This window comes from Engystomops pustulosus, chromosome 6 (assembly GCF_040894005.1).
Source record: "Engystomops pustulosus chromosome 6, aEngPut4.maternal, whole genome shotgun sequence".
NCBI lineage: Eukaryota > Metazoa > Chordata > Amphibia > Anura > Leptodactylidae > Engystomops > Engystomops pustulosus.
Window position 1 is genome coordinate 176,050,304 of NC_092416.1, and position 26,720 is coordinate 176,077,023.

Sequence of the window (26,720 nt, forward strand, 5' to 3'; positions counted from 1 at the left end):
ATTAGAGAACACACAATTTCCTAAATGTCAAGGCCCTTATGTAACATATCGGTATTTTAGCTTATTTCATAAATTGTCTTTCGTATTGTAAAACAGATAATAAAAATGTTAATGAGATAAGCGTGAAAGACACTGATCATAAATAGAGAACACTATTAGATACCTGCAAGTTATTGCTGTTAGTATGGCACTCGGTGATTAATTTCCTTAATTATCTGACAAAATGTGAAAAGACTGAACGCAAATTGTGTAAAGAAGTCAGTGACAGGTGGTGGAGGAAGTGTCATGATTTGGGGAATGTTTTCAGGAGTGGGACTTCACACGCAGCTACCAGTGTGTATCAGAACCTTCTCCAACAGCACGTGGTTCCTTCCTTGCATTTATCATTTAATTTTCATGCAGGACAATGCCCCCTGTCACATGGCAACACAGGTAAAGCAGTTCTTCGAATCAGAAAAAATTGAAACAGTGAAATGGCCATAGCCCAGAATCCTGATCAAAACCCAATAGAAAAATCTCTGGAAAATCCTTGATGACAAAGTTACAGCCAAGAAACCCTCAACAGTCACAGAACTGAGGACCTGTGGCCGGGGCTGAGGACCTGTGGCCAAGCCTGAGGTCCTGTGGCTGGGGCTGAGGACCTGTGGCCGGGGCTGAGGTCCCTGTGCCCGGAGCTGAGGTCCCTGTGGTCGGAGCTGAGGTCCCTGTGGCCGGAGCTGAGGTCCTGTGGCCGGGGCTGATGTCCCTGTGGCCGGGGCTGATGTCCCTTTGGCCGGGGCTGAGGTCCTGTGCTCTCCCTACCCTTGGTGACTGCTGGGACCTGCAGAGAATGTCATTATTTTTCTCTGTGCTCCAGTCATTGTTCCCTAAATATCATCATCACATTGTTTGCAAAATAAAGGTTTTATGTTGATACTTTGGTAATTTAGTAAAAGCCTGTTCTAGTGACCTGGTGTCTCTGAAATGTTCATCAATGGAGATTACATCATACAGTATACATCCATCTAGAGATGAGAATTCATACAAGATTGAATTCACTGAAGCTTCACCCAATTTTTCAAAAGATTCCATTCCGATGCAAATACAAATTGGCACATACCAGCTCTGGTGACTTGTGGGGTATCAGATGACCCAAACTTGCGGGGAAGGGAAGTTTTTCATTAATTAATTTAGGCATAATAAATCTGCCCACTGATTTTTGTAAGGAAAAGGTCATATCTTGTTTTGTAAATTTTCCACAAATTTATATACCCTTATGGTTAGCATTAGGGTCAGAGCTAAAAATCTGTAACCAAAAAAAATGACCTTACACTGACCCGAATGTTAATCCTAATACAAAAATCTACATAGAATATAGGATCTTTTTATTTAAAAAAAAAATCTGTGTTTCAGTGGACTTAGAGGGGGTTATATACCAATTTGCAGAACAATTGGAACCACATTGGTTCGTCTGACAAAAATTTGGATTGTTTCTGGTACGGGAAAATCGGCAGATTCATTGAATGTAGTTGCTGAGCTCTAAACAGGACCTTCTGTCACTGGATACAGATACTACGGGGGGTGATTTATTAAGCCTCATTAAAATCAGTGTTTCGTGGTTAGATGTGACTCTGTTTTTTGGAATAAAGATACTTTGTCACCTTAAACAACCTCTTCTATATCATGGGTGGCTTTTTGACTACCATGATCTGAATTCCCTTTGATATGGACACCTTAATAAACTCTGTAGCCCCTTATTTCATATTGATGGAAGTCACATTGATGGGACTCTTAAAACTCTACTTGAGTGGGTTCAGCCCAATGGGGCACATTTACTTACCCGTCTCGTTGCGATCCCTGAGGTGCGTTGTCCGACGAGGATTCGGAGCTGCTGCGATTCACTAAGACTGTGCGCCCGATATCCTGCATGTGTCTCTTCCCATCCCAGGTCCACCGAAGTTCACCTTCTTCTTCCTGGTGCATGTAAGTGCTTGGCTTGCGACACAATTCTGAATGTTAAATCCCGCTCGATGTCCAAATCCGTCGGGTCGTCCAACGCCCCCCCCCCCCCCCATTTGTGTCACGTGAAAGCCAGCGCCGATGCGCCAAAATCTGATCGTATGCTAAAAGCCCTTCTGAATGCGCCGCACATTGGAAATCTTCGGATATTCCGACGATAGTGCGGTCCGCGGATCCTTAGTAAATGAGCCCCAATGTATTGGACCTGGATCCATAGGATCTCCTATAGCCTCCTAGAATAAGAGAAAGTTTACTTCCTCCAGCAGCTCCGTCTCCCATGTACTGTGACTACTCTGTGTCCCTAGAAGGAGCAGCAATTATATCAGTGTATAAGAGCAATTCCCCTATATATTTTGTGAAGCCAAGGCTAAGCTTTAGCTCATGTTTTTGCAAGCAAATAGTAAAAAACTAACTTCTTTCGCTACAAACATTACAGTATAACTGACGTACATAGATCATTTCTAAAATGTTACATTATAGCCAGGGGCTTCTCTTGCAGCTAGAAGTAAGATTTGTTACAGTCAGTCCACGGCTTATGTACAAGATCGGTTCTGTAGGTTTGTTCTTAAGTTGAATTTGTATGTAAGTCAGAACTGTATATTTTATCATTGTAATCCCGGCCAGAACTTTTTTGGTCTCTGTGACAATTGGATTTTAAAAATGTTGGGTTGTCATCAGAACCAGGAGTAACAATAAATCTTCATTACAGACGCCTGTGATAACTGTTACAGCTGATCATTGTAGCCTAGGGCTAAAGTACAATAAATTACTAATATCCAGAGGTCCGTTTGTAACTAATAGTCGTCTGTAAGTCGAGTGTTCTTAAGTAGGGGACCGCCTGCATACTGTTCCCAGGAAAAAATAAATTTATAAAATATTCAATTTCAAGAACACTCATCTCACTCAACTATAGAAGGAAAAAACTTCACCCCATTATTGTTTTTACGCCAATAGATTTATTTTTTGCCAGATTTAACCAAAAGAATTGTCTTTTTCTTTGTTATATTTTTTTACTCTTTCATTATCCTCTCTATTCAGTTTGGTTTTTGTTTATTTGAAGGAGGCAAAAAGGAAACCATCATAAATCTATTCCCCGCAGTAAATATTGTAGGAAATGCATTACTTACAATAAATACAAAAAAAAAAATAAATCTATAATATGAATATAGTAAGTTATAAACTATAATAAATATAGATGTAGGGGCAGATGTATTTTTTTTAAGTTTTTGAGCATTATTTTCTGACTTTTTCATGTGTTCTCTGAGGCTTTCCTCACACTGGTTTTCCTAGTTTGTATGTTTGTTTATATATGTACTATTTGGGACACGTATGTTGGCGGTAAGCGCTGCCTTCTGCACCCCCGTGGGTGCTCCCCGTGGGTCAGGAGCTCTGCGCCACCAGGGCACCTTTGATGACAGGTCTGAGCCATAGCCATAGCCTGATCTGAGGGAGGTTATAGTAGTAACCTTGGCCAGATCTGTGCCTTGCCACAATTCTGTCTCTGAGCTCCTTGGGCAGTTCCTTTGACCTCATGATTCTTATGTGCTGTGACATGCACTGTGAGCTGTGAGCTCTTATATAGACAGGCTGTGCCTTTCCTAATCATGTCCAATTAGTTTTATTAAACCAAACTGGACTCCAATGAAGGAGGAGGACCATCTGAAGAAGGATCAGAAAGAAATGGACAGCATGTGAGGTAAATATGAGTGTAACAGCAAAGGGTCTGAATACTTATTTACAAGTAATATTTCAGCTTTTCTTGTTTTATATATTAGCAATATAAATGTCGATATAAATATCAACATATCTGTTTTCTTCCTGTCAGGATGGGGACAGAGTGTACATTAATGGGCAAAAAATGAACTCTTACCAATCGGCTGCAATGAAAAATATAGTGAAAAATTTAAAGGGGTCTTAAAGGGGTCTGTATATACTATTTTATGGTGTACATGTATCTTTAGTCGTGCAATTTGTATTTGAGCTGATTTCCTTTAAATAAATCATACTCTTTTTTTTTTGTGTAAAAATTTTGCACAGCTTTTGAAATTTGCACAATTTTTGGCACAATCTTTACACAACAGTTTTCTAAACCCGGTGGAGACTCAATACGTGATACATCAAGCACTCACATCTGACGCCAAGTGCAGTTTAAAGGGGTATTCACATTTAATTTAATTCATTTGCCATATTTAAACATTTCTTCAATTGGATGTTATTAAAAAAAATGTAGCCATGTTGTCCCTTAGAAGCAAAAAAGTGGCAGCACTCCAAGGAATCGTGGAAAAAAGTGTGAGGTTTATTCCATCTCTATCAACGTTTCAGCTGTTAATCAGCTGTTGTCCCTTAGAAACGAGATGGCTTTCTTGGATACGACCACCTCTGCTTTCTGTCAGCAGTGGCCAGACATGCGCTATAGAACCCTGCCTGACCTCCTGGATTCAGCGTTCATTACCAGAGGATGGCTATAGGATATGCAGTAACTCTCGGACGTTTCATATACAAAAACTTTTTTGTTTCTTTGTGCAATCCCGGCCAGAGGTGGCCGTATCCAAGGACACAGTCTTGTTTTATCTAAGAGACCAATTGACTGCATTTATGAGAAATTATCTTCACACCCTTAAAAAAAATTTTAATAACATGTAATTGAAGAAATGTTTATATATGGCAGATTTATGAAATTGAATGTAAATGCCCCTTTAAAGATAAATTAAGCGTAAGCAAGAAAACCAGTGCATGGCAAACTTGGAGAACAGCAGGTAAATTAATAAAAGGAAACAGAAACACAAAAAATTGCCCCATAATTTAGAAACCCAAATAGAAACATATCAATGTAATAAACTGCAACAAGTATAACATCCTGCATAATGTGCAAATCATCATCATCATAATAATAATAATAATAATAATAATAATAATAATAATTAATTATATTTTCTTTCTTTATATATGTACTGTATATTTCTATATTTTGCTTACCCTTTTTGGATCATTTTATATATGAATATATATATACACCTAAAATATAAACTAAAATACAAAAATTATATATATTATATATATTATATATTATAATATATTATATAAAATATATTTAATTTTTGTAACCATAAAATATAACAAGCTGATAATAAATAATAAAATATCCAGCATAAAATAAAAATCCCTTTCATTGCTAATTACACATACAGGAATGTTTTCCCCTAATGCACTGGGGTAATGTAGAGTGAAATATATACAGGAGCCCGGGTGTCGTTGCTAAAATCCAGATTTCACGTCAAGCTTTCCTCTGAAAGATAAATCACAATTATCCAATTACAAGGTCCCCGGAGAGCGCTGCTTTGTATTACCAATGTAATTGAAAGATGTTTCCTAATTCTGAACATGATTACAGAGAGAAGCTGAGGGCAGACGGAATTAACCCATTTGCAGCCGGGGAAGTCGATAATATATATTGACATGTCTTGTTTTGACAAGTTGTGAAGACAGACAGTCCCCATTCAGCCCACCCAGTCCGTGTCATGTGGACCCTATAAAGAGGCAAGTACATGGGTCGTCCTCATAGGAAAGTGCCTCTAAACATAAATAACATCTCTCTAGGCAATATTCTGCTGGACTGTTCTTACCAGGGAGGAATGCATTGTGGGAGCTTAAAGCCAACCTGTCAGGTTGATTAGGAACACTAAACGACCCACAGGTCTTTACGGAAAACTTACATATGCAGTAAAACACTATGCACAATGCACTTGCAATTATTCTACCGTAGTCCACCCTGGATTCACTGTGCATGTGCCACAGGCACGATGCATGAGCAATGAAGCCATCGTAGTCCACCCTCGATTCACTGTGCATGTGCCACAGGCACGATGCATGAGCAATGAATCCATCGTAGTCCACCCTAGATTCACTGTGCATGTGACACAGACACGATGCCCTTGCAATGAAGCCGGCGTAGTCCATCCTGGATTCACTGTGCATGTGCCACAGGGACCACGCATGAGCAATGAAGCCATCGTAGTCCACCATAGATTTACTGTGCATGTGCCACAGGCACGATGCATGAGCAATGAATCCATCGTAGTCCACCCTAGATTCACTGTGCATGTGACACAGACACGATGCACTTGCAATGAAGCCGGCGTAGTCCATCCTGGATTCACTGTGCATGTGCCACAGGGACCACGCATGAGCAATGAAGCCCAGGTGTATTACTCTGTCTTGATCTAGTAACAGCATCGGCATGTATAGCACTACAGATGAGTCCAATGTGCATTATTGAAAGTATACATTTCTTTTAATAGAAGCCATGGACAGAGATGTAACAGGGTGACTTGGGACACTAAACAAAGGTCCGCAAGGACCCAAAATAACCATGAAAAGTACTCTTTAAAGGGGGCGCCCAGGATCAGATTTAAGAAAAACCTTTTTGCCTTTTTCCATGAAGTAGACAGGTTTCGGCTGTTATACTTTATTTTATGACTATTGGATTTCTGTGCAATATGGTGGTTCCAGGGTGTATATTTACAACCTAATCACTAGGGAAGGATTAACCATATTGATGTAGTGCCAAAACAGTACTGGGTGCTTGACCTAACTTCATAAGGGAGTGGGCATTTAGATGGGTAGATCTTGGCTTGGGTATATATCAGTTAGAATAATAGTAGTGAGTATACCGGGTGTATTCTGCAGTGGATACATTGCTGGTGCTATACTATACAGCTGACTACCCATTGGTGATTCTACATATGTCCCTTGCCTTCCGAGTCTTCATCTTTGCCCTGCATTGCATTACACGTGGGTGGCTTTTGTCTTGACTTTGTCAGGGCTTTTCTGATGGCATCACTTTGACTTGAAATCAGAAACAATTACTTGTAATCTAGGCCAATATAGTATGCGGGCAGAGTTTACTCTGGAAGCTATTTATCTACATTACGATTGAAATTACAGTCTGTACCCACAGCAGCGGTAGCAGTAGGATACAGACCACATTGTGCTGACAATCATGTTCTAGAACCACGGAACATTATGTGATTAGCAAAAGAATGTATTCTAGTTACATAGTATCACTGGCGCAAGGTAAAAATAAAAGCAACGATAACAGCACATTCACATCGCTATAGATACAAACCCTCCTGCTACATTTGTATCCAGCGTCAGTAAGCCAGAAATTCACTGTATCAAAACCCAACCCCCCCCCCCATGTCCTATACTGGACCTTATTTATCACTGTGGATGAAGCTGAGTAAATCCACCGCATTATTATTAACTTTGTACCTTCTAGTTTGTGTGAGAAAAATGGTCTAAAAATTTTGGAGCATTTATGGTGTCACAATTATGTCCCAGTGTGATTAAGGGCAGTTTCACTCTAGCTGTGGTCGGTTCATGGATCATGGACTGTGTCACGGACCAATAGCGCTGGGATTGCTTTCATCAAGGAGATACCGTATATACTCGAGTATAAGCCGACCCGAGTATAAGCCGAGACCCCTAATTTCAACACAAAAATCTGGGAAAACCTATTGACTCGAGTATAAGCCGAGGGTGGGAAATGCATTGGTTACAGCCACCCAGTATATAGTCTGCCAGCCCCTGTAGCATACAGCCTACCCAACCCCTGTAGCATACAGCCTACCCAGCCCCTGTAGAAGGAAAAAAAATTACACTGTACTCATCTTTCCGACGTCCCCCACAGGTCCTCTTCTGTCTCAGACTGTCTCAGACAGAAGAGGACCTATGGGTGACGTCAGAAAGGTGAGTTTTGTCTTTATGTTTTTAGTTGACTCGAGTATAAGCCGAGTTAGGGTTTTTGAGCACAAATTTTGTGCTGAAAAACTAAGCTTATACTCGAGTATATAAGGTATATGATGCAAAGATGATTCTAGTTTAGTGCAGTTGTTTAGAGGGAAGCAGGGACTCCTTGCATCATAGTGATGCAAGTCCCTGCTTCCATAGTTTTGTCAGTCCTTGAAACAGGACACTGCACGGACACTGCAGTATGAACTGCCCTTACATAAGCCATGCACCATTCCCCCCAAAAATGTCTAAAAAGTAACCAACTCGGTAGATACTAGGAGTTTTAGTTTTACAACACCAGGATTTGTAAAGGTTGCTGACCCCTGTACAGGCAGTCCCCGGGTTATGTACAAGATAGGTTCCATAGGTTTGTTCTTAAGTTGAATTTGTATGTATATTTTATAATTGTAACACCAGACAACATTTTTTTTTGCCCCAGTGACAATTGGAGTTTAAATTTTTTTTTCCCTGTAATTGGACCAAGGATTATGAATAAAGCTTCATTACAGACACCTTACAGCTGATCATTGCAGCCTGCTACTATAGTAACATCCAGAGAGGTCACCAGAGGTCAGAGGGGTCTGTCTGTAACTAGGGGTCATCTGTAAGACGGGTGTCCTTAAGTAGGGGACCTCCTGTACTGGATATAAACTTATTTATACAACTGCATGTACTAAAAGCCAGGATCAGATGTCTGTTTGTTACAGGCAATGATTAGAAACTATTAGAAAAGTGCAAGTACACAATACAGAAACCACAGAGATCTGGAACAAGTGGGAGGAGGACCCTGCAGGTGAGGGCTCACGGTCTACATGGGAGGGTAGATGGAGACATGAGGTGCGGGAGCAGAGCCGTGCAGTTATCCTGTGTTGTAGGTGATTCTACAGATGTGTTTTCAAGTTATGTTTAAAGGTTTGGAAGGTGAGGGACAGTCTGACACATTTTGGTAGAAGTTCCAGAGTTTGGGGGAAGAATGGAAGTCCTTTAGTTGCATTTTACTGACTTTTTGAGCACATTGGGGTATTTGTGCAATTTTTTGCGTCCTTTTCCAGCAGTTCCCTGGAGGTCGCCGCCGTGTAGCAGTCTCTTGGTTTGTGCCTGATTTGTCTTTGTATTTCTCCTGCTTTCACATGTTTTCACCTGATCTAACATTGATTTGCGCATAAAAGGGAGCAAATAAATGCACCAAATAGTTGCGCAAAATATTTATAACTTTGCGCCTAAAAAAAAAAAAATTACATTTGACTAAGAGCCAGAACTACAAAGACAAATGAGGTGAAAAAATAGACTCACAACAGGTGTAGGAAGGCGGGAAATGAGATTAATGACCGCTTTGTGTGGGACGGTATTGGCGGAGGGGACAAGCTGTGGATGGCTTTGGTTAAATCATTGTAATTTTAAGTCCTGTAATGTCTTATTTTATCAGTATATGTCCCCCACGATATTTAAAGTGCTGCGTAATATGATGCCACTAAAGAAAGATTTATTCTTTCCTATTAAACGGAACCTACCACCACGATTCTACCTATAAAGGTAGAACGGGTGGTAGGTGGATGAATGGGACGTGAGGAGAGCCCTTTTTTGGGCTAATCCTCACGTCCCGGCTATCCTTTGGTAAACTTTAATAAGTCTGTATGTAAATTTTTTTAAGCGGCTACTGGGGCGTGGAGTAGCCGGACATTAGGCTAGAAGTCGCGGCTACTCCACGCCCCAGTAGCCTCGTTCCTCCGCCTACTATGTAATCTTCGGCGTAGCTCCTCATAGCTGCGCGCCCTCGTCCGTGTACCCGGCGTTCTGCGCATGCGCAGAATGCAGGCCTACGGTTGCGCGGCCATAGCTCTGAGGCCGGCGGTACTGTGCATGCGCAGAACGCCGGGTACTCGGACGAGGGCGCGCGACTACGAGGAGCTGCGCGCCGAAGATTACATGGTAGGCGGAGGAACCAGACTACTGGGGCGTGGAGTAGCCACAACGTGTAGCCTAATGTCCGGCTACTCCACGCCCCAGTAGCCGCTTAAAAAAATTTGCATACAGACTCATACAGACGTGAGGATTAGCACTAATCGTCCCATTCATCCACCTACCACCCGTTCTACCTTTATAGGTAGAAGCTTCTTCCTCTGCTTCTCTTGCTGCTTTCCAACTGCTTTTCTTTACTCTGTCCCTAATATTTTGCGTAAGTTGTCCATGTACTTTTACTGACTTGGGGATTATCCCTGAATGTTCATCAAGTGATTCAGTTGTGCTGCTACTTACTTATGTACTATGTGCAGACTCTCCACGCTTCTTTGTTTACATGTCTGAGCTATAATGCACAGGAGGAGCTGCAGCAGCAGAGTTAGGACTCATCCTGCTTCCTCCCCTCTTCCTGTCTCTGTCAGTGAGGATGGACCCTGAGAAGAAGACACAGTGGGAGATGCCATGATGGTGGCTTAGAGCTGTGAGAGAGATGAAGCTGTGTATATATGCATGGGGAGAACAGGGAAAGGCTGGAGCTATCAAAGAAGGCAAAGACACGCAGACATGTCTAATTAAAGAGATTTTATTGAAAAGTGGCCACCCCTTTAAGCACCATATTCAGCCTCACACATGAATAAGAGGAGGCTACTGCTGGCTAGTAAGTGATTTATTAGCTCTCTCTGAAGAGTGATAAGTAGCTGTTCAGAAAATGTAGCGATGACTGTTACAAAGTCAGGTCATTCCTAGTAAGATCTGTACCTGGTCTTTCAGGAATAGCTAAGGGGGGGGGGGGGGGGGGGTTACATTCATTGTATAGGGTTGTAGATACTGTAGTACCTGCATTGGTCTAAGTCCAGTCTGTTGCTTGCCCACTATGCTATACACCCCCCATCACATTATACTGGCAGACTTGTGTGTAAGCGGGCGGCCCGGGCATAGCCGCTTGTGTCGCCTCGGAGTGATGTGGATTGTGAGAGCGCTAATAGGATGGGTGTGGACTGAAGAGGGATTATGGCAAGTCTGACTGAAGGACATTACCGACTTCATTCTCAGTATGACACTTCTCCGGGAGATAAAGAGGCGACTACACCCAGCTCACAATACAGCTCAAAAATGTCAAGGCGCGTTTAACACTTTCCTAGCTGGGGACGGGGTGAGAAAGAGGGAATGTTTAGATTTCGTAAATCCTTCTAGGACCGTGAGGAGAATATATTAGAAGGCATGAAGAATGCAGAGTCAGGAAGTAATAAAAAAATATATGACGGCTGGGAACCAACCTTTGGGAGTCATTTCTACTGGTGCCAATGGATACGATGTGATTACTGGGTCCGAGGGATAAGATTTCGATCTGTTTTATTGCCACCGTTGGTGCTGTATGTGTTTGTAATAAAAGTTTTAAGGGATATATCAGCAGTGATGATCATGCAGACAGCAGTCAGTGTTAGGTATTGTCCCTGGAGAGGCGTGTACGTTTTTAGTAGCAGCAGGGCTGTGATACATGGATTTACATTACAGGATTAGGGGTATGCCTTCACATTGCTGTGCTCTGTGTTTTCTATAGCCAGGGTTACATATTGCACCTGGATATCAAAGTTATCAGACCGCTGTGTCTATGTTGTTAGTAGCAGCAGGGCTGTGATATATGGATTTACACTACAGGATTAGGGGTATGTCTTTGTTGCTGTGCTCTGTACTCTCTACAGCCAGGGTTACATATAGTCCCTGGATATGAAAGTTATCAGACCGCTGTGTATGTTGTTAGTAGCAGCAGGACTGTGATGTATGGATTTACATTCCAGATTTGAGGGTGTGTCTTTACACTGCTTTGCTCTGTGCTCTCTGCAGCCAGTGTTATGTATTGTCCCTGGAGAGATGTGTAATCATACCTTTGTGTAATTTGTTAGTAGCAGCAGGATTGTGATATATGGATTTACATTCCAGGTTTATGTTTGTATCTTCACACTGCTGTGCTCTGTGCTCTCTGCAGCCAGTGTTATATATTGTCCCTAGAGAGATGTGTAATCATACCTTTATGCATGTTGTTAGTAGCAGCAGGATTGTGATACATAGATTTATTTTCCAAAACATGAGTTTTCCTTACACTGCTGTGCTCTTAGCTCTCTGCATTTAACTATTCAATGGCCCCTCTCTGAATAAACACTGTATTATCCAGCCTGAAAGAGCTTTTACTCGCAGGGAGAAGAAGGACTGTGCACTTCAATGCAGAGACATTAGATCACAGCAGTGTGAGGACACGACGCAAGTACAATCCTGGGCCTTTTTTTCACATTGCAAAAAGTTGCAAATATTTGGTGCAAAAACTTCTGCGTAATACTGCACGAGAAAAAAGGTGCAGAAAAAATCCTGCTTATTTTTCTTATGAAATCATATCCCCACAATGTAATATGGACATTGTAAAGGAGACTTTATATAAATTGAATTGTAGGACCTTTACCATTCTGTTCCTCACCCCATAACAGGAGCGTCTCCTGACAGCCCCTTCCTCTGATGAGTTCTCAAGTTTTTTTTTCCGATTTTGGCTCCTGGCCCTACATGCTGAGCCTTGGAATAAGCTCCAGCAGCTGCTCCAAATCCAGCTGTACCACCCTGGAGAATGGAATTCAGGTATCTGTGTCCCGGGAGACGAGGGCTCGTAATGAGAATATAAGATGTTGCCCTGGAGGGGCCTGTGATAGGATGTAAACACTGACATGCTTACAGGTTATTATTAGAATAATGGAGGTGAAACGGGATTTGAAACATTCTGTTTAGAATAAATAATAATTTGTTGCAATTGTTTCCCCAGTGGGAATGTTACATATAAGATGTATATATGCCGAATCATCTGATAAAACAGGAGAAGAGGTTCTCTGTCAGCTAGTTATTGGGGTGTAACTGATATGGATAAGTCGTCTCATGTGTAGTTACTACCAAACACAGTCACTGCAAACACAGAATAGCACAATTTAGAAGAGCGAGAAGGAGATCTACCATCAAAACCACTATGATAAACTAGGGGTGATTACTAGTAGATCCAGGCACCGTGACTAAAATCTAAAATCAACTTTAAAAATTAGGCTAATGATGGCCGTTACCAGAGCCCCTGCATGCTGTAGCTTCACAGGCTGTTACAATGTCTCACCCTCCCCCGTGCTCCCTCAGCACTTCCTCTCCCTCTGCCTGCTGTAATATCACACAGTGGGAGGGGGAACGTGCTCCTGTACAGTGCAACAGCACGGAAAGGCTCTGGTAACATCCACAAGAGCCCTTATGGCTTGTTAGCATTAGCCGAGAAGGTCACACATTGGCTAATGCGGATACTGTGACCCCCTGGAATTTCCATTTAGATGTGGAGCCTGCAACCAGATGTACAGGAGCAATGTGGGAACTGGAGATGTTCTTTATTCTTTTTACTCTGACCCCAAACAAGTTATTCCCTTTCCTTAAGAATTCCCTTTCCTGAAGGATAGGGGGGGGGGGGGCTACCGGTACCAGGGTGGTCTGGTCTACCAGTGTACCAGACCCAGGTTCTGACACATAGTAATGGGCTCCCGTAGTCCAGAAGAATACAAACTAATAGACTGGAGCAAGCACCTGGCACTAGGAGCCATGAATACTAATACCATGTAATATTATTACTTTATTGATGACAAATCCTACATGGAGTTGTAGAAGGTGGGTGGTTCCACAGAATAATCACATCTGGTAGGCCCATGGTACTCCCGCTTACATTTTTGGGTATGTGATCTATGGCTCCAATTATTGTCTATTGGACTGAAGGATAGAGATGAGCGATTTGCGCACCCAAAACCTGAATGCACACCCCACCGGTAACACCTGCAATCCGTGCTGGCATTTTCCTTAGGATCATCGGTCCTTGTGATATCTGGAAAAAAAACAGCCGATGCTTAAAGGATTGAGCCTAAATGCTGAAGTCGGAGGTTCAGGGATCCGAACATTGTAGGTTCCAGTCTGCTCATCCCTACTGAGGGTTATACAACTCTCTGCTGTCAGAACTGTAGTAGTCACACAGACTCTTCTTCTTGTGATAACCCTTTAATAGACAAAGAATATCCCTTTAAGGAATAGGTCTCCTTGAAAAGGAGACTGTATAAAGTTACAGTAGACAGTCTTACGTCATCATCAAATCTGACTCTCTTATTAAGGTTTGCGCTGACAATTTTCCTATTAGATTGGCAGAAAATGTTTCATTTAAGGGGTGTTCCCATCTTCTATATGACAGATCCATAGGATTGGTACGGCCTGCCAACCACCTTCCCACAACCCGGCTAAAAAGAGTTCACTGAACATGCACAACCTCACCGCAAATAAGATTTCCACAATGGGTAAAGGAAAACATTGCCTCTTCCCTACCTTGTAAGGCAGCCCCCTTATCATCAGGCATGACTTTCAGGAAGCCTAATGACATGATAAAGGCCAAACCAAAAGGAAGGAACCGGCTCATAGCTGTAGACAGCACTGTTTCCATGTGGTTGCGTCTCTTCAGCACAGTGTAGGGAACTGATGAGTGAGAGGCTTGTGACTAGGGTCAGAAATGTGCCACTTTAAGGCCGCCTTGCCTTATCCACCTTTGCTCTTCACTTTTAAGAACACTAAATCCAGTCCCCTTGCAGTCTGTCACAGGTGGTGCAACAAAATAACCCCGACCTGATGTGATGACTGCCGGGGAATCCCAGATCTGAGATATTGTAAGAGCTGGATAGTAACAGTCAGGGTTAGATCCTTCCCGCATGATTCATCCCCACCACCCGCCAAGGACTTGTGCGCAGCTGGATTGGACCGACTCCAGAGTTGTTGATTTTCTAGACAGAGAAAGTAGAGGGAGGGAAATATTTCAGAGCCTCCAAATCTCTGAACTTCAAAGGCCAAGGAGAGATGTAGTAGATCTGGGCACTGCAATAAATGGACTTTTGGGCTACCAGCGAGGAAAGGACCGGAATTCAGCAATCTTAGTAGTGCGAGATCAAAACAACGGGCACCATACCAAGGAAAGCATGCCAACATTTACAAATGCTGTGCCCTCTATAAGGTCCATCATGATAAACCAGGGACACTTATTGATAGATCCGGCACCGTGACTGTGGTAATCTTCTTATATATTTTATCCATGGCCCCAATCTGTTTTAAAATTATGCTAATGAGTCTGAAGGGCTCTGGGGGTGTTACCAGAGCTCCTCCATGCTGCAGCTGTACAGGTTGTTATACTGTCTCAACCTCCCCTCTCCCACTGTGTAGAATAACATCAAGCAGAGGGATTGGGATGGAAGGGGCGGGGGGCAGTGTAACAGCCTGCGAAGCTGCAGCATGGAGGGGAGGATCTGGTAACGCCCCCAGAACTTTTCTTACTCATTAGCTTAGTTTTAAAAGTTACAATGTATTATCCCCTGTTATCAGCCTTCCAAAGCCTGTGAAAGATGTACAGTATATCTGTACATTTGGTAAAACTATACATGTGTTTGTAGCTTTCATGCTCATGATTTTGTTTTGCATTTGGCTTGTTTTTTAGACAATTCCTGGCTGTGCCGGCGGGGCACTTCTATGCCAGGTCTGGGGGGCTATGGGCAGTGCCACGTGCTGGCCCTCTGTACCACCAGCAGGGCCCCCCTTATGGCCATTTGGCATAGAGGTGGCATAAGCGGGGTGTAAAGGGGCACAATTCATGGCTGTATGCTATGCAAGGTGTATGACACATAGGGCTACGAGGGGGAAATATCTCTCCCTACTGACCTCCATCCATCCATCATCACTTTATTTCACGTTTCTCAGTTCAGAGAACATTTACTAACATTGTTACTTCAATGATATTAGTTTTAGTGTATTAGGTGTAGTGTCCCTTTGCAATTGGGCAGTTACTACTTATTGGGGCACATGTATCGTAGGTTTTCGGCTGACACTTTTTCAAGTTTCCTGAAGTTGGCCAACTTAATCATTACAATGTATCTTAAGTTTTTTTTCCCTTTGTGATACATGAGTTGCCTGTTTAGTCTCACTTTTGCGACTTTTTGTTTCAGCGTGTGACTTTTATGTCCCAAATAGCAGCTGCGAAAGTCTGGGTCTAGAATGCTCGGTTTTGCGACTCATTGGGGCTTATTCACTAAGGTCCCGCAGCCGCATTTCCGTCGGGTTTTCTGGCGTTTTCAGGCATCGCATCGGGGATTGCGTCGCCCGTGATTGTTTCGTTTTACAATGACGCCGGCTTTCCCGCGACACAAACCGGGGGCGGGTCGTCGGACGATCCGACGGATTCGGACTACACGTGGGATTTAACTGTTCAAATTGTGTCGCAAGCCAAGCACTTACATGCACCGGGAAGAAGATGGTGAACTCCCACCGACCTGAGCGGGGAAGTGACACATGCAGGAAATCAGGCGCAGGATCTTGATGAATCGCGGCAGACTTCATCCTCGTCGGACAACGCACCTTGGGGATCGCACAGGGACCGGGTAAATAAATGTGCCCCATTAGGTGCAAGAATGGGACAATTTTAGAGCCCAAAAGTCCCAAGCACAAAGTTAAACAAACATCTGGGCTAAATCCGCCACACCACATCAAATCGTTGAGACCGCAAACTTTGGTGCGCTGCTTGATTCTGCACCTAAAAAGTTGCAAATTGCAAAAAGTTGCACGAAAAAAAGAAAAGGAATGCAATAGGAGTGATACATGTCCCCCATTGTGTAGTTACTCCACGTAGTGAACAGCGCCTATACTACGCTGCACCCTTATTACTCCACGTAGTGAACAGCACCTATACTATTCTGCACCCTTATTACTCCACGTAGTGAACAGCACCTATACTACGCTGCACCTTTAGGTGCTGCAAAGGATTCTGGTTCCTGGCTTGTGTTTGCCATGTAAGATCTGCAGGAGCACAACACTTCTATCAGCTACCGCGTAATTTCGTACAGCGAGTAAAGTTTCCGCGCGGCTCCTCCCGTCGGCGGCCTCATTCATCTTTCGCGCCGCCCCTCATAGACAAATTTTACAGCCCCATAAGTCGCTCCATCGGCTGTTTAATCTTTCTCGGAAGTTCTTTCATCAATGTTTGCACTGCAAATCCTTGACCCTGCGCAGATAAAAACTGAGAGTGAAAGACTCTCAGGAAGGGGAAAAAAATAAATAAAAGAAATCTGGAAGAAGTCATTACATCCGTAAAAGGGACGCCATTAACCCTTTCACTTACCACTCTACAAAAGGGCTTGGGATACATGGTCCTTACAGGAAATCTACCATTGAAAATCCATCCTGATAAACCAGGGACATTACTCATAGCTCCAGGCACCGGGACTGTGGTAATCTTCTTATATTTGTTATCCACGGCTCTAGGGGGTTTACCAGAGCCCCTCCGTGCTGCAGCTTTAAAGGCTGTTAAACTGTGCAGGAGCACAGGAGATTACATCAAGCAGAGGAAGGTGACATGCTGTGGGAGCAGGGGTGTAGAGGGAGACAGTGTAACAGCTGTGAAACTACAGTACGAAGGGCCTCTGGTAACACCCCAGCAGCCATTCAGGCTCATTAGCATAAATTTGAAACTTGAGGAAGGAGGCCATGGATAACAAATATAAGAAGATTACCACAGTCCCGGTGCCTGGATCTATGAGTAAGTGTCCCTGGTTTATCAGGATGGATTCTGATGGTAGATTTCCTTTACAGGGAACCTGTCATCAGGTTTTACCCCACTAAACCACCAGCCCCCTCAGGTAAGTGAAATGTCCTCTTTTAGGTGAAATTTCAAAGATTTACCTATAAAAAAGAATCACGTTTGCCTGAGATGAGTCATGTTTGGATTCTGCAGGGGGAGGGTCTCTTCAGACATCCCTATGTTAGGTCCTTCAGCAACTATAAACATGCTGCTGGTGTCATACTAAAGATAAGAATCTCATCTTTCAGACTGTATAAGGCTTGCTGTTCTGAGATCAACATAACTGTAGTTATAGGCAATTAAAGACACAGCTGGATCTCTGGTCCTGTACATCACAGAACCACAATTTTAATGTAACATCAAAATGATCTTACTAGGTGCTCTAGAACTGCAGATAGGGGCGACTGTAGTGACACTTCCCTTGCAGCCTCTAATCTTGACTCATCCCAGTTAAAATATGACTCTCCTCTGATCATTGTCACATGACTTTGGGGGATTTTTTTTTAAAATAGGTAAATGGGTAAAATTTCACATAAAAGAGGTAATTCTAGAAACCCCTATTGAAAGGGGTTGGGAGTTTAAGGGGGTAAAACCTGGAGACAGTTTCCCTTTTAAGGATTAAGAGGCATCCCTAGCGTCCATGCAAAGTATAGTGGTAATTATAGGGCCCCCACATAGTTTGGTGACCCCTTTTCCTCTGTCTTCTGTACTGTCCCTTCTAGAGTTTAATTTTCCCCTGAACCCTCCCAAATAGAGATACCCCCATTCCCTTAAGAGACACAGAGGAGTTACAAATAACCCAGCAGTGCATCACATATAAACCAGTTATAAGGAATTAGTAAGTATATGGCTGACGGTCTGTATAATCTTCACAAGGCCAAAGGTTAACTAAAAAGTTGACCTGCAGCAGCAAAAAAGTGCTACAGTCTAATCCCTATGGCAATCTGACAAGTAGGCTATAAATATCTCCCCTCCTCGCACATGGGCAGAAGCATCAGCTGTGGAATAACACAGGGGCCCGACAACATCTGTGGGCCGCACATGGAGCATCAGGTCTCTCGGGGAGCTGTTATTGCCTACAGAAGGTAGCAATCAGGAGCTGGGATGCCCATGGTCAGGGGTCAGTGCAAGGGGCAGCCCCCAGCTACTCCTGCTGTCCTGTCACAGGGGTCCACAGGCCAAGCAAAGCAAACAAAGAGAAAAACTCCAATCACAAACAGACTGTGACCTCCTGTGGCCTCCAGTGGTCGTAGTGAAGACAAACTTCCGGTGCCTGTCCCAGGGAGGAGGGTGGAAATCACAAGTCAGGACACTGGGGGGGGGGGGGGGTAGAGGGGGAGATGGTGAAGAGTCAGAGGACCCATCATATGAGCCAAACAGGACCCAACACATCAACCGCCTGCAAGAAAATCCACATCCACAGCAGATACTGGAATTTGCACCAGTTTTCTGTCTGATTTTGCATTCGAAAGATCATGCAAACTGCTCGACCCTTATTTCTACAGATTCTACAAAGTATCAACTAGATTCCAATAGAATCCATGTGTGATCGATAAACACAACAATGACAGCCATAAATAGATACATCAATAGGAGATAGCTAGATAGATATTTCATCCAATCCAATGGGGCGTGGCTTGTACGTCGCAAAACAGGCTGGAGCCTCGCGATAGATTTGGCGTGTGTCGGAGGGGCACTAAATGCGCTAACGTATGATAAATGGGCCCTGACAGACCCCTCGTTTTCGTGATCTGTAGGGGTCTCAGTGCTGATCAGCAAGTTAGTCCCTATCCCACAGATAGGGGCTAACTTTTCTTCATGGGAAAACCCCTTTAAAGGGTTAATTCATACTAAGTATTGGTTGTTGGCACTTTAGGACAGTGAGGCAGGTAGTGGGCACCACTCCCCATCGGATGTCATCATGTGGCACCGCAAGTTATGGGGCATTTCTGGTCCTCACCATGGCACTTGTTAGCAGTGCTGCCCTCCCTCCCCTTTGTTCTTATCAGGGCACAGCTGGAGGAAGGAGAGTACTGGAGGTTGATGCTCAGCTGCCCAACTTTCTAGCTGGGAGTCCAGCGGGTTATTTATGATGCACCTATTCTAGTGCCTTTTGATATATTTATTTATTACACCCAACAAGAAGTTTTTGTTGTGTTATTTAATTTTAAGAATTAAAGGAAACCTACCACTTAAAAGTGGTAGGTTTATACACATATACATGGCACCAGCTCAGGGTGAGCTGGTGCCAGAGCATATTTTTGTTAAGGGAACAAAGCCCCTATCTTAGAACTATAAGTTATATCAACTTATAACTCGGCGCACCGCACTTGGGCTCGGCGCACCATGCGCGAGCCAGTGCATTCGCCGGATTCTGAAGTGCAGGAGAGCCGGTGACGTCACTGAGCTCTCCGGCACACACGCGCCTGCGCAACTTAGTGCGGCCTGTTTCTCTGTGCTAAGTTGCGCAGGCGCGCATGTGCCAGAGAGCTCGGTGACGTCACCGGCTCTCCAGCACTTTAGAATCCGGTGCGCGCACGGGCATGCGCATGGTGCGCGTGCCCAAGTGCGGTGCGCCGAGTTATAAGTTAATATAACTTATAAATCTGCGATAGGGGCTTTGTTCCCTTAACAAAAATATGCTCTGGCACCAGCTCACCCTGAGCTGGTGCCATGTACATGTGTATAAACCTACCACTTTTAAGTGGTAGGTTTCCTTTAAAACTCATTCCATTGCTTTCCATATGCTTGGTCAGGACTGGCGCAAATCAATGGACGCCTCCAGCGCACTGCTCGAAAAAGAAAAAATTGCTCAAATAGGCAAATGCACCCAAAATGTCACTACCAAAAAGCCCTCATCAGACCTGTATCTACACATCTTTAGGTGACGCATCTCGTAGCTCTAGGTTCCCTTTAAGGGAAATACATTTGGCGGGAAAAGTACAGTACAGAGAACTCATTAGCAAGTTAATGTGTAACCTGGAAACTTGAGTCGCCTGTCAGAGTTATCTTGTCAAATTACCTGCCAATAAAGAACATAGTATGAACAGCCCCACAGAGGACACTGAGGAGCAGGACACTTATACTGCCTGTGACTATCAAAAGCTGGAAATATGGATTTATATTCCAGGATTGTAGCTTCTCTGAGTGCATTGTGAATGTGTCCTCACACTGCTGTGCTCCTGGCTATATGGACTGCACCCCACTCTCTCCTCTGAGTGACTGCTGTAGTATTCAACCAGATGCCTGCTACAGCTTTTACTCCAAGCAACTGTTAATGAGCAGTTAAAACAGAGAGCTAAGAGCACAGAAGTGTGAGGACACATCCCCACAGTCCTGCTGCTACTAGCAACATGCACAAAGGTCTGATTACACATCTCTCCTGGGACAATACCTGACACTGGGTTGGTTCTGTACACCACATCCAGAGATGGGACTCCTGTAGAGCTGACATTGCTGGTGATATGTGTAATCACGTCCATCATGATGTGATATCATCCGCTCCTTTATCTGGAGATTAGTAGTGTCAGTCTGCTCCCACTCCGGGGCTAGGATCTCTCTGCGGGGGCTCTGCACGTTTACATGTTCTATTGATTGGATCATAGTTTCCTGTTTATAAGGGCAGGTTATATGTCTCCAATGGAAGGCAGATGGGACTTATCTAAGAAAAACTTTTTGGGAGGTTTGCTACCAGGATATTGTTGCCAGTAATGTTCATTGTACTTAGCTACAGTAAAGGGAAGGTCAAAGCAATGATGACCCACTCACTGTCCATGACTGTGGCCCCACTACCCTGAGTACTGCCTACCGGACGTGGCGTAGAAGTGCTCCCCCGACACAGCACATCGCAGCCCCCCGCTGAGCTGATGGTGCCCTCCTGTTAAATCCCATTGGGCATCTGCAATGCGCTGTGCCAGCGGGGCACTTTGAGAATTCGCACTAACCCACTGCAGGGCCCCCTCCCTGCCAGAACTGAAGAGAGGGAACACAGATTGCAAAAACGAGGGGTCCGTCCGACCCCTCGCTGTTCCGTCTGACTAATGGAGCAGACAGCAGCGCATGACCATTAATCTCTATGGAGCTGACTTAGATCAGTGAGCGCTGTGCTCGGCAATTTCCGTCAGCTCCATAGAGATTAATGGAGCAGAACGGTCATGCGCGGCCGACTGCTCTATTAGTCTGATGGAGAGGGGTCCGAAGGAGGTACATGGGACCCCTTGTTTTCACGTTTTGTGGGGTTCTCAGCACTGAGACCCACACTGATGAACAAGTTAGGCCCTATCCTGTGGACAGGGCCTAACTTTAGTTCGTGGGAAAACCCCCTATAGTGTCTATACGATTTTGACTGTTTGTGTTATTTTTCATACGATCCAACAGTGTCTGAAGAAGGTCCCTGCGTGGAGCGAAACGTCACCGACTGCTGTGGATCGTTATACCCCTTACAATATAATTCTTCTATAAGAACATTCAATCTAAGGAAGTGCCGAATTCAGGACATCATAGTAAATTTGGATTGTAGCTGAAGTGTCACCAGATGTGCCCATTATCCTTAAGAGGGTGGCACCTGTGTTTGTTTTCGCTAGGGGGCTATGTCACTGGTGATAGTGGCTAGTTATAACACAGTGAGAGCGGCACTGCTGTAACCCATGGCTGTCATGCCCTGCAGTGATCTGTGCACCTGGAATGGAGCTTTCTCCACGCTTGCCAGAGTATCAATGCTTGGAATGCGGTGTTAAACAGGCCCGGCTACACTGTATCGATACAAAGTGCTGTACGTTGCATTTTTGCATGCTGGGGGATTAGGTAGAAATGTTACAGTAATGATCTGTGATAGAGTGGCAGCTATCAGCTCTAAAGCCCATGTCAGTCACAGGTAAGTGAGTGCTCCGCACACCCTCCCCATCAGTGTAATGTTTTCTGGCCGGATTAGGCTCAGCCACACACACATCTAGGATAGCGCATGTAGTGCTTGTATAGTATAGATTACATATAGGAGAGGACCCCGGCCTAAAACCTCTGCTGACAGCTACATACAACAATCCACCTGGGGGGACCTCCTGACAGCTCTGCTGCGCCTCCCCTAATTACGCTGCCAATTTAGGGCTGTGAGAAGGGCGTGCAGAACCAGATTTTAAGCTGACTCTGAAAGGTGGGAGCAAAGGTGGAGGATGCCTGGGGGCCGATTTACATACAGGGGTATTAGAAACATAACTTATCTCTTGTATTTGTGATAGAGTCACAGAGGACCCTGACTGGCAGCAGAGGAGGGCACATTTCTATTCTGGGGAAGAAATGTTTGATATCTAAGGGGTTCTTGGCTTTGGATATACCCTGACCTGTCACCAGGTTTTCCCCTTACCAAATTACTAGCCCATAAGGGTGAAGACACACATGGCGTTTTTGGGCCGTTTTTACTAAGTGCGTTTTCAGATCGTTAAAAACGCATGCGTTAAAAAACGCATCAGTTTTTTTAAAAACGCATGCGTTTTTGTCCGTTTTTCCGAAATTGCGCAATGAAAAACGGACAAAAACGCATGCGTTTTCAAAAAACGCATGCGTTTTTAAAAACGGGTGCGTTTTTTAACGTATGCGTTTTTAACTATCTGAAAACGCACTTAGTAAAAACGGCCCAAAAACGCTATGTGTGTCTTCACCCTAAGGAACGGTATGAAATGCCCTTCTTCGAATGCACTCGTTTATGTGAAATCTCACTCGTTTCCCTATAAATAATCTTCTCAAAAGTCAGGCAAATGTGACTCTTCTCATCCCATTTTCACATGAGATGAGTCAAGTTTAGTGGTTTACAGGGGAGTGTTACTTCAGAAGCCTCTATATTTGGTTCTTTAGTACCTATAAACATGCTACTGCCATATTAAAGATAAGAATCTCATCTTTCAAATCAGACCGGGTTTATGGTTCTGGACATAAAGGAAGTTAAAAATAGGCGGGAACTGGATCTTGCATTTCCAACCTGCCTGTATCTCTGGTTCTGTAGGTGATAGAACCACAAGCCTGGTGTGATCTGACAGATGAGATTCTTATCTTTAATATGACACCATAGCATGTTTCTAGGTACTAGGCGTCTGAAGTGACAAAGCTCCTGCAGCCTGTAAACGCGACTCATTTCATGTAAAAATGAGGTGAGGAGTGATTAGGTGAAATTTGCCTGACTTTGGAGGCGATTTTTTATTTATAGGTAAATGTTTCATATAAAAGAGGGAGTTCTAGAAAAGACATTTTACCCACTATCTGAGGGGGCTGCTAGTTTAGTGGGGTAAAACCTTGTGAACCTGTCATCTACTTTTACCCAATTAAACTAAATAAACTAAACTAAATAAAATGTCCTTTCTAGAATTCCTTCTTTTATGTGAAATCTCACCCAATCCTCCAATGTCATGTGAACACAAGCAGAGAAGAGTCATATTTTGCATGCGATGAGTCAAGTTTAGATGCTACAGGGGTAGCTTCTGTTTAGACGCCTATATCTTATATTCTCTAGCAATTAAAAACATGGATTTGGTATCCAAATTTCATTTTTCAACCAACATTAGGCTTGTGGTTCTGTGATCTACAGAACCAGAGACACGGGCAGATAAAGGCATAGTTGGAAACATGAGCTGCCGACAAAGCTCCAATTCCCTCCTGTTTCTTTAGTTGTCTGCATCTCCAGTTCTGTAGCTTAAAGAGCCACAATGAAAGATGAGATTCTTATGATAGTTCTAGCTGCTACAGACCCCAAGATATCAAGGCATATAAAGTGGTATCCCGCTCCAGCCTCTGAGCCTGACTCATCTCAGGCAAAATCTGACTCATCTCTGCTCATTTTCATATGACTATGAGGGATATTTTGTTAAAGATAAATGGAGGAGATTGAAAATAAAAGAGGGAATATAAAAAAAACAACATGTCCTGCCTTATCTAAAGGGAGCTTGGTAGATTAGTGGGGACATGATCCCGTTAAATATATGACATTGAAAGGAGCAATAGACTTCTTACCCAATCAGAGCAGATTTTTTTTTCATTTTGGTGACTCAATTCCTTCCCCCAGAAGTTTTATGGAGTCCGCAGAGTTCTGTTTGTGTAATCTGTATTCTGCATTTCCCCTGTAGCCCTCTTCATATTCATCATATGTTATATAATTTGTAAGACAACCTATCCCCGTCCTGCAAGGATTACAGATCTCCTCCTGGAAAATACTGGGAGGTCGGTTTTGACAATGATATTAATGTGTATGATGAAAGGAACTAATGTGCCAAAACAGCTTCCTCCTCTCGGAGAGCTCTCAGCCCGGTGACACACACTTGTGCTACTTTTTGATTAATCTAGAACCAACCACTTGCAAAACAAACATCAAACGCAAAAAAAAAAAGAAAGTATATGGAGATAAGCCCTTCCGTTTCTCTTTCCTTGCCAATTATGTAAAAAGTGACCTCACCAGTAGGATATATACATGCAGGAACCAACCCTGAGCCGGCCAAGTGCACCAGGGGCTGGAGGCTGCTCGCTTTATCTGCCTCATGTGAACACTTTTTCTTGTTTGCCTTCCCCAGAACAAGAGATGAACGGTGGAGATTGGGTTCAGGCTCTGCCAATACCCCGGTCCTTTAGATGTCTCGGCACACAGCTCACAACAGCTCTGTTTTTTTTTACAATGTAGAAAATATTTAAAGGGATGTCCCAGCTATTACGCCACAGGCGCTTATGCAATGTCTGTATGTTTCTGTATTAGTTATAAGTTATTTACGGAGTGTTCTGGCATCCTGGTTCCCCTATACAGCCTGCATTTACCATGGAGGCAACTTGTATTTCTTAAAGGACATCTACCACCAGGATGAAGGACTGTAAACCAAGCACACTGACATACTGGTGTATGCCCCCTTTGGCAGCATCTGCTTTTCTTTAAGCTTCTTCAGCCTTGGTTTTAAAAAATTATGTAAATCAGCCTGAGGGGCTTCAGGCTCCATAGCGGTTAATGGATCCTGGAGCCCCTTAAGCTCATTTGCATACCTTTTAAAGCCTTTTTTTTTTCTTAAAAACAAGGACATAAGAAGCTAAAAGAAGAGCAGATCCTGCCAGAGGGGGCCCAGGCCAGTATGACAGTGTGCTTGGTTTACAATCCTTCATCCTGGTGGTAGATGTCCTTTAACGTTAAGAACATAACAGGTTCCCGTTAAAGGGAACCTGTCATGGCGTTCAGGGACACTAAACCACCCACAGGTCCTTACGGACCAGTCCCAAATAACCATTTGGTATTTTTAAGTGATCGTATTAAAAAACAACAACTTTATTCTCTCCTCGTCCCTCGCTGCCTTTGTAGTAGACCCTGGCTTCACTGTGCAAGTGCGGTAGGTACAGTAAAGCTATCCCGGCTTCACTCGCCCCATCTCTAGAGAAGACACCATTGCGGGGTCTTCTGATCTGAGTCCAATGGGTCTCCCATAAGGACCTGTAGATGGTTTAGGGTCCCATAACCACCCGATAGGTCTTCTTTAATCCTTTGCTGTTTAGTTCTAATCTCAATTATAGTATTGAAAGGATTTATACAAACTAGTGAAAAATAAAAGGGGTTTATATTCCCTGTGGTATCTGTTTTCTTGTTGGTTGTTATTATCCTCCTCCCGCATCTACTGTAAGTACATTTTTTTAGGTACGTGCAGAAGTGTGTATAATGCAGGTTATTGTTTATACTTTTATATGAGTGTCTCAGCTGTTTGCAGTTCAGAGGAAGTTCTAGAACTTAGAATGTTTCATATATATGTATACAAAGTATGTTATGTTATAAATGAATGAGAGGTCAGGCCCAACCCAAGGGAGGTTCTGGGAAGAACCAAGCAGCAGAGAGGGCTTCATTTGAGAGGGCTACTTCCTTTAACTAACTAATAACTCCTCCTACAACTACTAAACATGACTCATCTCATGAGCAAATGAGGTGAGAAAAGTCATATTTGCCTGATTTTGGAGTAGTTCATTTATAGGTCAAAGGTGAAAATTTCACATAATATATAGAATTGTAGGACATTTCATACCCTATCTGAGGGGGCTGGTAGTTTTGTGGGGTAAAACCTGGTGACAGGTTCCCTTTAAAGGATTTTTCCATAATTACAAACTTATGTGACTAGATGTTCCTGAGATCTTAGTATATTTGTTATGAGGGAGAGAGATCTGAACAATAACATCTCTCCGTACTAATTTGCATATGCAAATCAGACTTTGGATTGGGTTTGGTATTTGGGAGGATAGTTGGATGCAGCATTCAGATGAATACAAAAATAGGGATTTGGTGCATCCCTAACAGGGGGCGGTGGGGAGGGGG

The 26,720-nt window shown here is 43.5% G+C and overlaps 1 long non-coding RNA gene across 1 annotated transcript in view; it reads left to right on the forward strand.

The window, feature by feature from the left end:
- The first annotated feature begins 3,633 nt into the window (after positions 1-3,633).
- Positions 3,634-26,720, forward strand: part of LOC140065079 (uncharacterized) — a 44,789-nt gene continuing 21,702 nt past the window's right edge. Inside the window, exon 1 of the long non-coding RNA XR_011847859.1 lies at positions 3,634-3,694. This is a non-coding gene — a long non-coding RNA (uncharacterized lncRNA). The remainder of the gene's footprint in view (positions 3,695-26,720) is intronic.